This window comes from Girardinichthys multiradiatus, chromosome 21 (genome assembly GCF_021462225.1).
Source record: "Girardinichthys multiradiatus isolate DD_20200921_A chromosome 21, DD_fGirMul_XY1, whole genome shotgun sequence".
NCBI lineage: Eukaryota > Metazoa > Chordata > Actinopteri > Cyprinodontiformes > Goodeidae > Girardinichthys > Girardinichthys multiradiatus.
In genome coordinates this window covers 25,732,947-25,747,914 of record NC_061813.1, presented here as the reverse complement: position 1 = coordinate 25,747,914, position 14,968 = coordinate 25,732,947, and positions in this window count along the sequence as shown.

Here is a 14,968-nt window from a genome sequence, read left to right as displayed (position 1 = left end):
CTGGGGGCATTGTGCTCAGGGTGGTATTATCAGTGTTAATCTTTTTCCATATAGTGTTTTGCATAAAAGTAAATGTTTTTGTCTCTTTTGATCAGAGCACCTTTTGTAACATCTTTGGCATGTCAACATGGTTTGCAGCAGCTGAGGCGTATTGGAAATTACTTGCAACAATAGTTTCCTGCTTGTCACTATTGTGAAGTGGGAGAATCTGTCCTGTGGTTAGAGTCTCCCACCTGGTGTGATCTCGGTGGACCTCTGCAACTCCTCTAAATTTATCATGGGTCTGTTGGATTCTTGTCTCATTAACACCCTCTGTGCCTGGTCTGCCAGTTTAGGTGGACAGCCATGTCTTGATAGGTTTGCAATTGTCCCATACCACTTCCATTATCAGATGATGATTGAACAGTGGTCTAAGAGATGTCTGCTGTGTTCCTTTGACATCATGATGCTGTTTGCTAGACAGATGGAGAGACAAACTAACCCACATTTATAAAATAAATAAATAAATTGAAAGAAAACAAATTAACTAATGTTCACAATGTTCTATATCAAACCTCTGAGGCCTTCACGGAACATGGAGGTATTAGGTTCACCAGTGCAGAAAAACTGCATGACGGAGATAGATGTGATTGTTATTTTCTTCATCAAACTTGATGGGAAGATGGATCAACGCTAAATACAGGTCAGTCCTGAAAGAAAAACCTTAAAGTTATTACCTAAATTGTAATTGACAATTTGTGACAATACTTGAAAATTGAAGCTCTCCATCCAATCTGGGCAAAAATGTCTGTCTCTAGATATGCAAAGCTGTTAGAGACATCCCCCAAAAGATGCACATCTGTATTTGCAGTGAGGTGGCTTCACAATGCATTGACTAAGAGGGGCTAAATATAAATGAACTACATTTGGAGTAGAGCTGTGGTTTTTCTCTCTTTATAATAAATTAGAATCTGATATTTGCTTAGAAAGGCTGGAATATACTGTAGGGATCAGGGGAACAGCGCTAGGCTGGTTTAAATCTTATTTGTCTGACAGATTCCAGTTTGTTCATGTAAATGATAAATCATCTTTAAACTCCAGGGTTAATTGTGGAGTACCACAGGGTTCAGTACTTGGGCCAATTCTCTTTACTATATATATTCTTCCAATAGGTAAAATTATCAGGCAGCATAGGATAAATTTTCACTGTTACGCTGATGACACTCAGCTTTACTTATCCATAAATCCTAATGAGCCCAACCAGTTAGATAGACTACAAGCATGTCTTGAAGACATAAAAACTTGGATGACTCTAAATTTGTTGCTTCTAAATTCAGACAAGACAGAAGTTGTCGTTTTTGGACCGGAGAATTTAAAAAAGAAACTGCTTAGTCAATCACTTAACCTGGATGGCATTAAATTGACCTCCGGTAATAAAGTAAAAAACCTTGGTGTTATTTTTGACCAGGACATGTCATTTAAATCCCATATTAAACAGCTTTCTAGGATTTCCTTCTTTCTTCTCTGGAACATTGCCAAAATTAGAAATATCCTATCCAGGAGTGACGCTGAAAAACTAGTCCATGCATTTGTTACTTCAAAGCTGGACTATTGTAATTCTTTACTATCAGGATGTCCACAAAATGCAGTTAAAAGCCTTCAGCTGATTCAACGGTGCCTGGCCTCCCTGGCGGCCAGGCGCCGTTCCGAAACCTTTGTGGGGTGCCTTGAGACGACATTGTTGTAAATAAGCGCTATATAAGTAAATAAACAGAAACTGAAACTATCTCTGTAGTTATGCTGCTATAGGCTTAGGCTGCTGGAGGACATAATGACCACTTTCACCCTCTTTGCTACATTCTCACACTACTCTCCAATTTGGCATTATTTGCTGTTATTTCAGTTTTTAACTTTGTTCTCCCTCTTTTCTCTTCCTAGAAGCTACACCTGGCCTGGCTCTGTGTCTATCTGTGACACCTTTCTGGAGAGGGGAATTGTCCAAGCTTCTGCTGGGAACAACTTAATGCTCACCTTCTACCAATGATCCACTTGGCCCTGTCTTTCAGTGTTTAACCCTTTCTCTCTCCTAGATATAGAAAATGAATGAGCTTTTACTGTAATTATATGTGCTCTCTTTCAGACTCTATCCTTGAAAACTGGCTCAGAGTTTATCTGTTCTTTCTTTCTAGATAAAACGACTAAAGGAGCTACATCCACTAACACTTACTTTTCCTTCCCATAGAAAGTACTCCTAGGTCAGTGCTTCTGTGTTCTCTTTGTGTCTCTGCTCTGTTCTCTCAAACCCCCAGTCGGTCGTGGCAGATGGCTGCTCACACTGAGCCTTGTTCTGCTGGAGGTTTCTTCCTGTTAAAAGGGAGTTTTTCCTCTCCACTGTCGCTACATGCATGCTCGGTATGAAGGATTGCTGCAAAGTCAACGCCAGTGACTGTCCACTGTCTCTACATGCTCATCCAGGAGGAGTGACTGCTACAAGTGTCTGACTCGATGCAATCTGCTGGGTTTCCTTAGATAGAAAAACTTTTTATCCAATTTGAATATATAACTGAATCTGACTGCACTGTTCAATGATTAGGATTAATTGGAATGTATGTACCTGACTGTTGTGAACTGCCTTGAGACGACATGTGTTGTGAATTGGCACTATATAAATAAACTGAATTTAATTTGTTTGGTCTACATTATTTGTAGATTAATATGACTATTTATTTAATCTAAAATAATTCTGAATCCCTACAATTTTCAAAGGAGTCCTGCAATTTGCTTTAGGATGGCTCTCATGGGTTGTTCAGCTAGTTTGACATATTCATTTATTTAATTTAATTGGCACCTAACGTAACCACTCTGCCTCGCCCAGAATTTTAGAAAAAAAAGGTAAACACTTGCAGCAATGACAACAGCGGGATAACAACAAAATAATAGGATAGGATGATATAAAAGTCAGGAAAAAAAATACTGTCATCTCTTCTTGCAGCAGGTTTATAGAACTGAAATTATGTTGTGAAGGATACCCCCACAGGCAAGGATCAAGAGTCCCAGCTGGTAAGATAAGACAGTAACGCCACTGGCTCTGCAACCTGACAGCGATTTTAATTATCACCAAGGACCACAGAAAGTGAATTGCAATGCTGCGGCAATTAACTCTGTGTCAACATCTACATAAAGCTCCTTGCAGTCACAATAAATCTGCCAGCAGGGAATGAGCGTTTTAATGTAATTGCTTATTAATGAAGGAAATTGTGGTCGGAAAACGTGTGTAATTGTCTTCTGCACATGATAGGTGGCACAATTACAAATTGCAAAACAAAACAATTTGGAGAACAATTGGAATCACATTTTAAGGTAACAAAATTCATTTGACATTTTTTTGCTTATTGTAAAACTAATAGCACACACTGACACTGCCAAGGTATGAAGTTAATGAACCATATATTATGGTCTGCAATGAAAATATCCTCATTGAAAGTATTGTGTTCTTGAATAGATTGTTGCAGCCACACCTTTCTGAGGTGAGCAATTACCTTCAGAGGCTAAATGGTAAAATGGTACAATACATGCATTTTTTTCCTGCTAAAAATGAGTAAACAATTTCTCCTGACAAATTAAAAGAAAAAATGCTTGAAAAATGGTATAAGTTTGTGGTGACATGCTCTATCTGTCTTTTACGAAACCAGCTGCTCTATATCATGACCAGGTATCTAAATTTTTACTCGTTGTCTGACCAAGGAAAATTATTCTAGAAGTTGTGTGGTTCATCTAGATAGAACGCTGAAAATCCTACCTTTTTATACAATCCTCATGAAAGATGATACTTTATCTTTTAACTTGACAGTAAATCCTGATGATCACAGGCTTTCATTCCCAGTGTAGATTTATTAAAAATCCTGTGACTTGAGTCAGTAGATCCCCATCCCAGTGAGCTGAACACAGATTCAGATATTTCATAGCAGTTGTCATCCATCTGGGTATTAATATGTATAAAGCCATAACTGCACTAGCAATTATCTTTCCTAGGGCTGTTTGAGCACTTAGTGTTTGGGAAATAAATCATGGCATGAAAAAGTCCACAGTAAACTCTGCATAGCCTCACAGCTCATTGAACTACAATGAGAACTGGGAGGCAATCATGCCCTGTCTTCTCGTTTTATCATCCAGGGTGTGTGAGTTCAGATGATCCTGACTATTGAGAAGGCCGGAGGTGTTTTACTATCTCACAAAACAGCCAAATGATTCTGTTGTCTATAAAAATATCTGATGTAAGAGTAGGGTTAGATTTGATTATTTTGTGTCATGATTTGTGGTTTTGGAGTTTGATCAAATCCAGACCGAAATGTTGGATGCACATGGAGAGGCCTAATAAAATAAGGAAAAGTACCAAACTTTCAGGGGAGCATCAGGAGAATAGGACTAGGAGCACGAGCAGAACAATGGGCATGGAAACGGACAATAACAAGAGGATCCAGCACAGAACAATGACAACCGGTAAGCTTAAAACTGAAGGATGAATTGAGAATGGCACTGAATGCAAGTGAGGTAATCAGGGGATAATCAAGAACAGCCAAGTAAGAAGAAAAGCAGGGAAACTAAGGGAGAGATACTAATTAACGCGTGTAGAGCTGAACTGAGATACAAAGCAACCCAGGGGAAAAAATCTAACAAAGATCTAACAGGAATATATCTATATGTACAAAGAACACAAGAATGATTTGGGAAACTAAACACAAAGGAATGAGCCAGTATGGCAAGACTTAAATGAACAGAAATAAGCAACAAGGACATACTGAAAACAGAAACAAAAAGAAAGTTCAAACCCAAATACCAGGAGATGAAGACATCCTGAGTTTATGTTTAAGTTTATGCCTTCTTAGTTTGATGGTTCAATCAGAAGTTCCATAAGGAAAGATATATTTAAACCGAGGTATCAGTTGTGTTATATATCAGATGTTAGAAAGCATGATTTTTGCTATGTTTTAATTAGAAGCAGCTTCTATTTCTTATATTATGTAAAATACAATAATTTTAATACATTTAGATGTTGCATGGGCTCTTTAGATATGTACTGACAATTTATTGAAGACAGACTTTACATTTGAGGATTAAACCTTGAAGAATACTGCTGACCTACAAGAGACTGCAGTAAACATCATGAAAGCATGATTCAATGGTTCATGCTGATGATGATGGCCTACTGGTGTGTTGTTTGTTCTGATGTTCTTTCTGATGGTTACTTCCAGCAGGATAAGGCACGATTCAGTCCACAACATGTCTTCTCAACCTGACTCAGTGTGAGCAGCCACTGATCTAGGAGTAATATCTATGTTAAAAAAATAAAATTGCAGATAAGCTCTGAGACAGTTTACAAGTGTGTAGGATGAAAGAGAACACATATAGTTAGTCGCAGCAAAAGCTCAACCAATAGTCATGTCTAGGAGACAGACAGGGTTAAACACTGAAAGACAGGGTCAAGTGTGCCTTCAATAGAAGGAGAACATTAATGCCCCTATTTCACTGGGTCGTTCTAGGCGGCGCGGCTCTGCTCCACTCGGCCTCTATCCACATAGTACAGTACCTGTAGTGTTTCCACCAATCAACTGATGGCTGGAGCTAGGTTAGCTGAAGCCCTGCCTCCAGCCTTCAGTGCAGTGTGCTGTGCTGCTATTGACGTTACTGTGTGAGATTGTTCCATTTAAGTAATATGCATGATAACAATAAAAAAAAAAAAGAATTATTAAACACAAAATTAAAACATAAATAAACTAAATACTAATACTGTTTGTCATATATGTTTTTTCATGTATAAAATGATCCACTGGGATAATTATCTGGACCACAGCCCAGCCAGAACTCTATATATATATATATATATATATATATATATATATATATATATATATATCAGCGAACAGCTGTCTGTTCATGTCACATGTAGTCCTACTCAGCCCTGGTCAGACCTACTCAGGAGCAGGGACCAAAAAGGTAGGTACTGGTATGGAAAGAACTAATGGAAACGCCCGCAAAGCGAGCCGAACGGAGTTGAGTAGGGCCAAATTGAGCCAGTGGAAAATGGGCGGCAGTAGTTTTGTCGATGTGTCAGTCCAGGTAAGTTACACCTAAACAGAATGCTAGGTCAGATGAAATTTCCACGAAGAGAAAAAAATTGAGAAAAAAGATAACACTGAAAGCTAAAATAACTGCAAATTATGCAAATTGGAGAGTAGTAGGATAATGAAGCAGAGTGACAAAGCTCAGATCACTATACTCCAAAGGCCCCCACAGCCACCAGATCTCAATTCAATAGGGAACCTTTGGGAGGGAATAGAATAGGAGATTCTCGTCACTGATGTGCAGTGAACGATTTTGCAGGAACAGTGTGATGCTATCATGGCAATATGGAGTGAAGTATTTCCAAATCCTCAGTTAATAAGTTCACTCTGAAGGCAAGAAGGGGTTCAACCCACTACTAGCAAGTTATACCTAATATTGGGACTGGTAAGAGTAAATTAATCAATAAAGGAGAAAAGTACCTCAACAGAAGGGGGGAATAGCAGTAGGATAAGCCCAGAGAAGATACACAGACAACATTGCCCCTCCATGTACTGGGAACACTGAATGAATGAGTGTCACTGGGGAGAAGGTTGTCTGGGTGTCCTTCCTGGACCTCATGTGCAACCCAAAGTTCAAAAAGCAGATTGATGGACGGACAGATGAATAGATGTGTGTTTTTTTTTTCCACGTTGTATAAAAATTATTCTGTCTATTTCGGTTGACCCCTTTTGCTCTTGTTTTGTGGAACAGTCCCCATGATAAATAAATATGCAAATGACCCTTTGGCATTTTCAGTCACACAAATGTTCTCTCCCAGAAAAGGATGCCTCTGTTTCTACCTTGACTATGAGCTTATGCAATAATTAGCACAAACAACACTTCTGTGACAGAGACAAATATAGTAGTGTGACTGTTTTTATGATCCCAGTGATTTAGCATTGAAAATAACAGTGAGACCTAGTCCTTGACTGAAATTTGAAGCATTTCTATTCATGCACCCTGAAGCTTATTTCTTGCTTTCAAATACTTCAACAGCTGCTAAAATTGCCTTGTGTAATCACAATAAACACACACAGTAATGCCTTACCTGCGGCAGCAGCAGCAATCCCACTCATTATATTCCAATAAGATGCTCTCTGCTACAAATGGAATTGTAGATTACCCCTGCCGGCAAAATGCGAGAGCCCCAGAGCATGTTTTGTATTGATTACATGTGGGTTTTTATTTCCCCATCAGTATGCTCCCTCTAAAACATTACAAATTTGGTGTTTATTTATTACCCATTGTAAGCCTCATCCATCTGTCATCAATTGGGCAGTTATACAGTATTTTTGTTGTAATGGGGATGAGAAACTCCAATCTCTCAAGCTGGTATATTGACAGGCTGAGTGAGAAAATCTATAAGGTGAGAGGAGATTTGTCACTGACATGAAGCAAACAAAGAATATTTTTAAGCTTTTCAAAACAATGAAGTTGAATTGCATGTGGGTGGTAAATGAATGCATGTGATTCCTGTTTTGTTAAAAGATGCAGGCGAGGAAACCTGCCTACCATGTTTGTTTTTTAACAACATAACAGCCAACGTCCATCATCTAACAGAAAAGGCTTGCCAAATTACATGATGTAAAATATTATAGCTTTATTTGACTATAGAGATTGTGTTCTAGTAAATGGGTCGCCGTTTCCTCTTTCTGAAAATATACACTGTTAACATTCAGCCAGCTGTCTAAGTCAAAGCCAAACTTCTTTCTGCGTAAAGGTACTGACAGATATCTCTCCTAGAATAGCTCATCCCTGCCAGCAAGCTTTTGGCATTTTTACGTTCCATGTATTTACTTAGTCCTCAAATCAAACACTGTCTTACACTTACTTCTATGAATAACAAATAGGCCAGACGAGCAGAGATGTGTTCTAAATGAAGCGTTTTAAATTATGAATGAGCTGAAGAGGTTTGAGGCTCTCAAAATGTGATGCTCTCTTTCACCCTGACTAAGAATGAAACAAAGGAAAATGGCTTGGTATGTTCTTCTAAGACGTGGAATAGTGAATGATACCAATGCTTTTGTGATTTTGTTGTCCTTTAGGTTTAATGGTGGTATCAAAATATTATTAAGATGATTATGTAGCATTGTTCGCCATGTTAGAATTTATTGGAGGATTAACTAAAGGAACAAATCTGGTATACAACTTCCTACCTTCTTGCCTTCAGAGTTAACCTAATCCTTTATGCCATGAATTCAACAAGATGTTAGAAACATTCCACAGAGATATGATACATAATGACATGATGGCATTACAAAGTTTCTGCAGAACTGTCAGTTATAAAACCATAGTGAACATATCTTGTTCACTATTCCACAGGTGCTCTGCTGGATTGAGGCCATTGGAGTACAGTCAACTCATTGTCATGATCAAGAAACTAGATTTGAAGAAAATAGTTAGAAAATATTTCAGCTTTGTGGCATGGTGCACTACCCTGCTGGAAGTAGTCATCAGAAGATGGGTACACTGTGGTCATAAAGGGAAAGACATAGTCACCAACACTACTAGGCTCTAGAGTTTACTTGATTCATACTAGCCCAAAGTGTGCCAAGAAAATACCTCCCATGGCATTATACCACCATCAGCAGGATGAACTGTTGATACAGAGCAGGATGCTTTTATGCATCCATGCTTTTATGTTTTTATGTTTTTACACCACATTTTGGCCCTACCATTTGAATGTCGGAGCTTTAAATTTAGCTTCATCTGCACAGATAACATTTTGCCATTCCAGTTACCTTGCATGAATTGTAGTCTCAGTGTTGGCTGTCCAGAGGTGGCAGCCAGTACGGCCTTCTGTTGCTACAAGCAATCTGCTTTTACATGTATTGTGTTTTTAGAGATGGTATTCTAACTACCTTGCTAGGAATATGTGGTTATTTGAGTCATTGTGGTTAGTCTATGTTCTCAAACAAGTCTGGCCATTTTCCCTTGACCTCTGACATCAGCAAAGCATTTTTTAACACAACTGCCTATCATTGGATATTTTATACTTTTTGGACAATTTTCTTTATACCTGAGAAATGGGTGTGCATGAAAATCCTGGCAGAGTGACAGTTTCCAAAATACCTCAGACCAGCACATCTGCTAACAACAACCAGGCCACATTGTAAGTCACTTAAATCCATTTTCTTTACTATTCTGATCTTAAACTCCAGTAGGTTGTTTTTGCCATGTCTAGATGCATAAATTCATTAAGTTGCTGTGACTGGATAATTTTCTCTTTGTGTTAAATAATTGATTGCATGCACCTGATAAAGTGAATGTATGGTTTAACACTGAACAAATGTTATTTAGGCAGATAAAGGTTAAGTATGTTTAACAAGCAATCAGATAACTTTTGACTCATTTGAATGCATTTACTCAAAAAAAACTTTAATTCTAGCTAACTTCTAAGAACATTTCACTCAAACGTCCTATTACCAATTGTGTGATTGTTTTATAATTGCTTTATTCTGCCTACGATACTTGCCAAGTCACAAGTAAGTCTCAAGTCTTTCAACCCAAGCCTACGCCATGATCCGGCAAAGGAATTATCGGGTTTAGAAGATGCGTAGATGGAGTAATACTGAGACTGAATGATGGGAACACTGAGGCAAAGAGTTCACTCCATACATTTCTTGTCCTCCTGAACAGCTCAGTCAGTGCAGGGTGACTTAGTTTAGGACCACAGACTCATGGGTGTTCACATGGACAAAAAGCAGAATTGGAAATAAAATATGGAGGTTTATAAATGAAGGGATTGAGGAGATTCTATTTTGTCAGGAAGCTTCAGCACTTTCTTGAAACTCCATATCCTTAAACATTCTGTGGTGAACAGAACATTTCTTTGCAGTTATTTCTTGGAGCAGCAGCAGCTGAGTCAGTCCCAAAGAAACAGAGCTAATTGCCTCTGGACTCTCAGTCATCTTGCCTGAGGCAATGAGGAATTTCTTCAGGATACAAACAAATATTACACAATCAACTTCTGTTTTGCTTTGGACAAAGGTGAACTACATCAATTCAAGATTTTGTCAATGACATACAGATTTAATGTGGTCTGCAGTGGGGGTGAAAATTGATTTTTCTGGTACAGATGAAAACATTTTTTTTCCTTTAAACTGTTCATCAAAAATGAGAAGGAATATTTATTCTAGAGTGAAAAAAAGCATTTTGACACAGTATTGTGGCGCATCCCTTTCACACTTACATTACGTCTTTCAGATGATATCACCAGCACATCACAGCAGTCAAGGCCAAGCATAATTAGATCCTGAAGTTTAAGCAGCTGTTTTTTCCAACCTGATTCTTCATAATGCAGTTGGAACAGTTCATAATTTGATTGTCAGCACACAAAAAGGATCTTTTTGAGGGAAATTTTGAATCACACCACATTAATTATAACACCATATTTTACAATTAAGCTTTTTTTTACAGGTGATGGTTAAACAATCTGTTTGAGGATGCAAAATGAAACACCCAAACAGTGTACTATACAGTGCCTTGCAACTCTTATATATGGCCAAAAGCCATTTTAAAATCTATGGGGGAAAGGAAGACACATCAACCTGAACATACCATCATCATGGTGACATAGCAGCATCATGATCTGGGAAAGCTTTTCGTCAGCAGAGAATGTGGACAAAGTTGATGGGAAGGTTGATGAAGCTAAATAAAGGGCAACAGGAAAACTTCTTAGGTTTTAGAAGACCTTGCAGCAGGATATCAAAAATAATGATTTTGCCTGAAGCACAGTTATGAGTTCCAGTCAATGGTCCAGATCAGAATCAAACTCAGAATTTGTAGCAAGACTTGAAAATGTATGTTCTGCTCTAGATCCAGTCTCTGAAAAGTGGTTCTACAAAGTATTGGGAAATAAATACAGGTGCACACCACACTTTTCAGATTTGCATTTGGAAAAATTGTAAAAAAAAAGAAAAGTATGTATCGTTTTACTATACTTCTAATTTATTTACCACCTTGTGTTGGTCTGTCAAATAAACTCCCAACTAAACTCTTTAGACGGTGAAAACGTTCAAGGGGCATCAATACTTCTGCAGGACATTGTACATTACAGCAAGGTGAATCAGTGCACTATTAGCTGCTCTGTGTGGGCTTGACAAACTGGAAGCTTTACAAATATCAAATGAAATTGTTTAAGTGGATGAGACATTTTGATTTTCATCACACATGGATGTCGGTTTGTCCAGTCAAGCATATGAGTGAGTAACCATGGGCTTGCAGCCTCTGAGCACAAAAGAGAGGTTATTTATGATTTGTTATGCTGGGAATTTACAGACACAGCAATGAAGCTGCAGTGCAGTCAACCCAATAATCAACATGTGTAGGAAGATAATAATGGAACACTTAAATCTGATTACAACGTTCTATGAAAGAAACTAATGAAGTTTCCTCTTAGAGTCTTGGTAGTCTTTTAATGGAAAGTCCTAAGTAAATCAAAAATAGATGACACAGGGCTGTGAGGCAGCGCTCTGAGTTGTTAACTCTGTCAGAACATAACTGAGGGTTTGGTATAAACAAGGGAGTAGTGGTCATTTTAAGAACTGATTCTAATATAGATTTAAAGGCAGTATTTATGGAGCAAGAATGTCAAAGTCTCCTATTAGAGGGATTTTATCTGTAATCGGCACTTATCTCATTTTCTCCCTAATTTACATTAACAGTTTACATTTAATCTTAACATTAACATTTACATTAACAGTGAGGAGATAGAAACAGACATTTGTTCTACAGAAGGTTGACCTTACATTAAAGTGTGATCAGGACATGCCCACTTTTGGTCCTGATTAACTCGTCCCTCTACCTCTGCCACAGACTGGCTCGATGTAATAGCAGCAGTTGTGTGGCGGTGTTTCCTTGGCTGTAATGCTTTTGACACAACTGTGACACTTGACATTATGTTGAGTCATGGAAGATATGTTACAGTTCTATGAGCTTCTTTCAATTTCTGGATGCGTTGGGAAAAAGAGCTCTTTGAGAGGTACAGTGCTGTGAAAAAGTATTCGCCTCCTTAGAGATTTCTTTTGTTCATCCTTTTTTGTCACATTCAAATGTTCTGGCTCATCAAACAAAGTTTTATATCAGACAAAGATAATCTTGAATACAAAAGCTGTTTCCAAATGATGATTTTATTTATTAAAGGAAGAACCTATCCAAACCAACCTGGGCCTATGTGAAAGGTGGCCCCAAACCTGATAACTGGTAGTACCACCTTTGGCAGCAAGAACTGCCATCAAGTGTTTGTGATAACTGGCAGTGAGTCCTACATCTCTGTAGAGGTTGTACGGCCCACTCTTCTTTGAAGAATTAGTTAAACTCAGCCCCACTGGAGGGTTTGAATGTATTGGGGACCTGTTTTAGGTCATGCCACAGCATTTTAATTGGAATGAAGTACAGGCTTTGATTAGGCCATCTTAAAACTTTAGTTTCGTTTTAAATTTGAAGCCATATAGTGGCAGAGCCGGCTCAAGGCACAAGTGAACTAAGCCTCTGCTTATGGCCTCCAAACCCTCAGGGGCCTCCCATAAATAATTGTCTTTAACACAGACAAACTTAAAACTTGGCAAGTTCATGGTTAAAATCTGTCACAGTTAAATTTTTTCTTTGTGTTCGAGCTTTGTTTGGTCACGAATTCAGGTCCTTCTCAAAATATTAGCATATTGTGATAAAGTTCATTATTTTCTATAATGTAATGATGAAAATTTAACATTCATATATTTTAGATTCATTGCACACTAACTGAAATATTTCAGGTCTTTTATTGTCTTAATACGGATGATTTTGGCATACAGCTCATGAAAACCCAAAATTCCTATCTCACAAAAGTAGCATATCATTAAAAGGGTCTCTAAACGAGCTATGAACCTAATCATCTGAATCAATGAGTTAACTCTAAACACCTGCAAAAGATTCCTGAGGCCTTTAAAACTCCCAGCCTGGTTCATCACTCAAAACCCCAATCATGGGTAAGACTGCCGACCTGACTGCTGTCCAGAAGGCCACTATTGACACCCTCAAGCAAGAGGGTAAGACACAGAAATAAATTTCTGAACGAATAGGCTGTTCCCAGAGTGCTGTATCAAGGCACCTCAGTGGGAAATCTGTGGGAAGGAAAAAGTGTGGCAGAAAACGCTGCACAACGAGAAGAGGTGACCGGACCCTGAGGAAGATTGTGGAGAAGGGCCGATTCCAGACCTTGGGGGACCTGCGGAAGCAGTGGACTGAGTCTGGAGTAGAAACATCCAGAGCCACCGTGCACAGGCGTGTGCAGGAAATGGGCTACAGGTGCCGCATTTCCCAGGTCAAGCCACTTTTGAACCAGAAACAGCGGCAGAAGCGCCTGACCTGGGCTACAGAGAAGCAGCGCTGGACTGTTGCTCAGTGGTCCAAAGTACTTTTTTCGGATGAAAGCAAATTCTGCATGTCATTCGGAAATCAAGGTGCCAGAGTCTGGAGGAAGACTGGGGAGAAGGAAATGCCAAAATGCCAGAAGTCCAGTGTCAAGTACCCACAGTCAGTGATGGTCTGGGGTGCCGTGTCAGCTGCTGGTGTTGGTCCACTGTGTTTTATCAAGGGCAGGGTCAATGCAGCTAGCTATCAGGAGATTGTGGAGCACTTTATGCTTCCATCTGCTGAAAAGCTTTATGGAGATGAAGATTTCATTTTTCAGCACGACCTGGCACCTGCTCACAGTGCCAAAACCACTGGTAAATGGTTTACTGACCATGGTATCACTGTGCTCAATTGGCCTGCCAACTCTCCTGACCTGAACCCCATAGAGAATCTGTGGGATATTGTGAAGAGAACGTTGAGAGACTCAAGACCCAACACTCTGGATGATCTAAAGGCCTCTATCGAAGCATCCTGGGCCTCCATAAGACCTCAGCAGTGCCACAGGCTGATTGCCTCCATGCCACGCCGCATTGAAGCAGTCATTTCTGCAAAAGGATTCCCGACCAAGTATTGAGTGCATAACTGTACATGATTATTTGAAAGTTAATGTTTTTTGTATTAAAAACACTTTTCTTTTATTGGTCGGATGACATATGCTAATTTTGTGAGATAGGAATTTTGGGTTTTCATGAGCTGTATGCCAAAATCATCCGTATTAAGACAATAAAAGACCTGAAATATTTCAGTTAGTGTGCAATGAATCTAAAATATATGAATGTTAAATTTTCATCATGACATTATGGAAAATAATGAACTTTATCACAATATGCTAATATTTTGAGAAGGACCTGTACATCTCAGCAATTACCAATCAATAATGCATAATTGCTTTTACGCTCAGCCAGTTAAACAAGGACCCCTCTCTCAGATTCTACCAACTCGTTATTGAAACGCTGTCAGTGGTGGTGATGGTCTTAACAGGAAGAGGGGCCCCAAATCAAATTCTGCTAAAGGCCCCATACAACCTTGGGTCAGCCCTGTGTAGAGATGTACTTGCTGGTGTGCTTTGGGTCATTTTCCTGCGACATAACTCAGGTGCCCTGCACTGCACTGCAGTCACAGACCATCACACTCCCACCTCCATGTTATTTAGTTGGAATCCATATTATTCATACATTTTATCAGCATATATCTTCTGGCTGGAAGTAATATTAACGTTTTGGAGTTGCCCAGCCAGAGTCTTGAGTTGAAATGGATAGAGGATCTGTGGAGGGAGCTAAAGATTAAGGTGATGGCAAGGAGACCTTCCTAACTGAGACTTGGAGCTCATCACCAAAGATAAATCATCAAAATACAAATGGAAGTGCATAAAAAGCTGCTCAGCAATTATAAGAAGGATCTGATTGCTGTTCGGCAAGAAAGATTTTTGCACTGATTATTGAAAGAGATAAAATTAAGTTTCGAAATACCATTTTATTAACTGAAATGTATT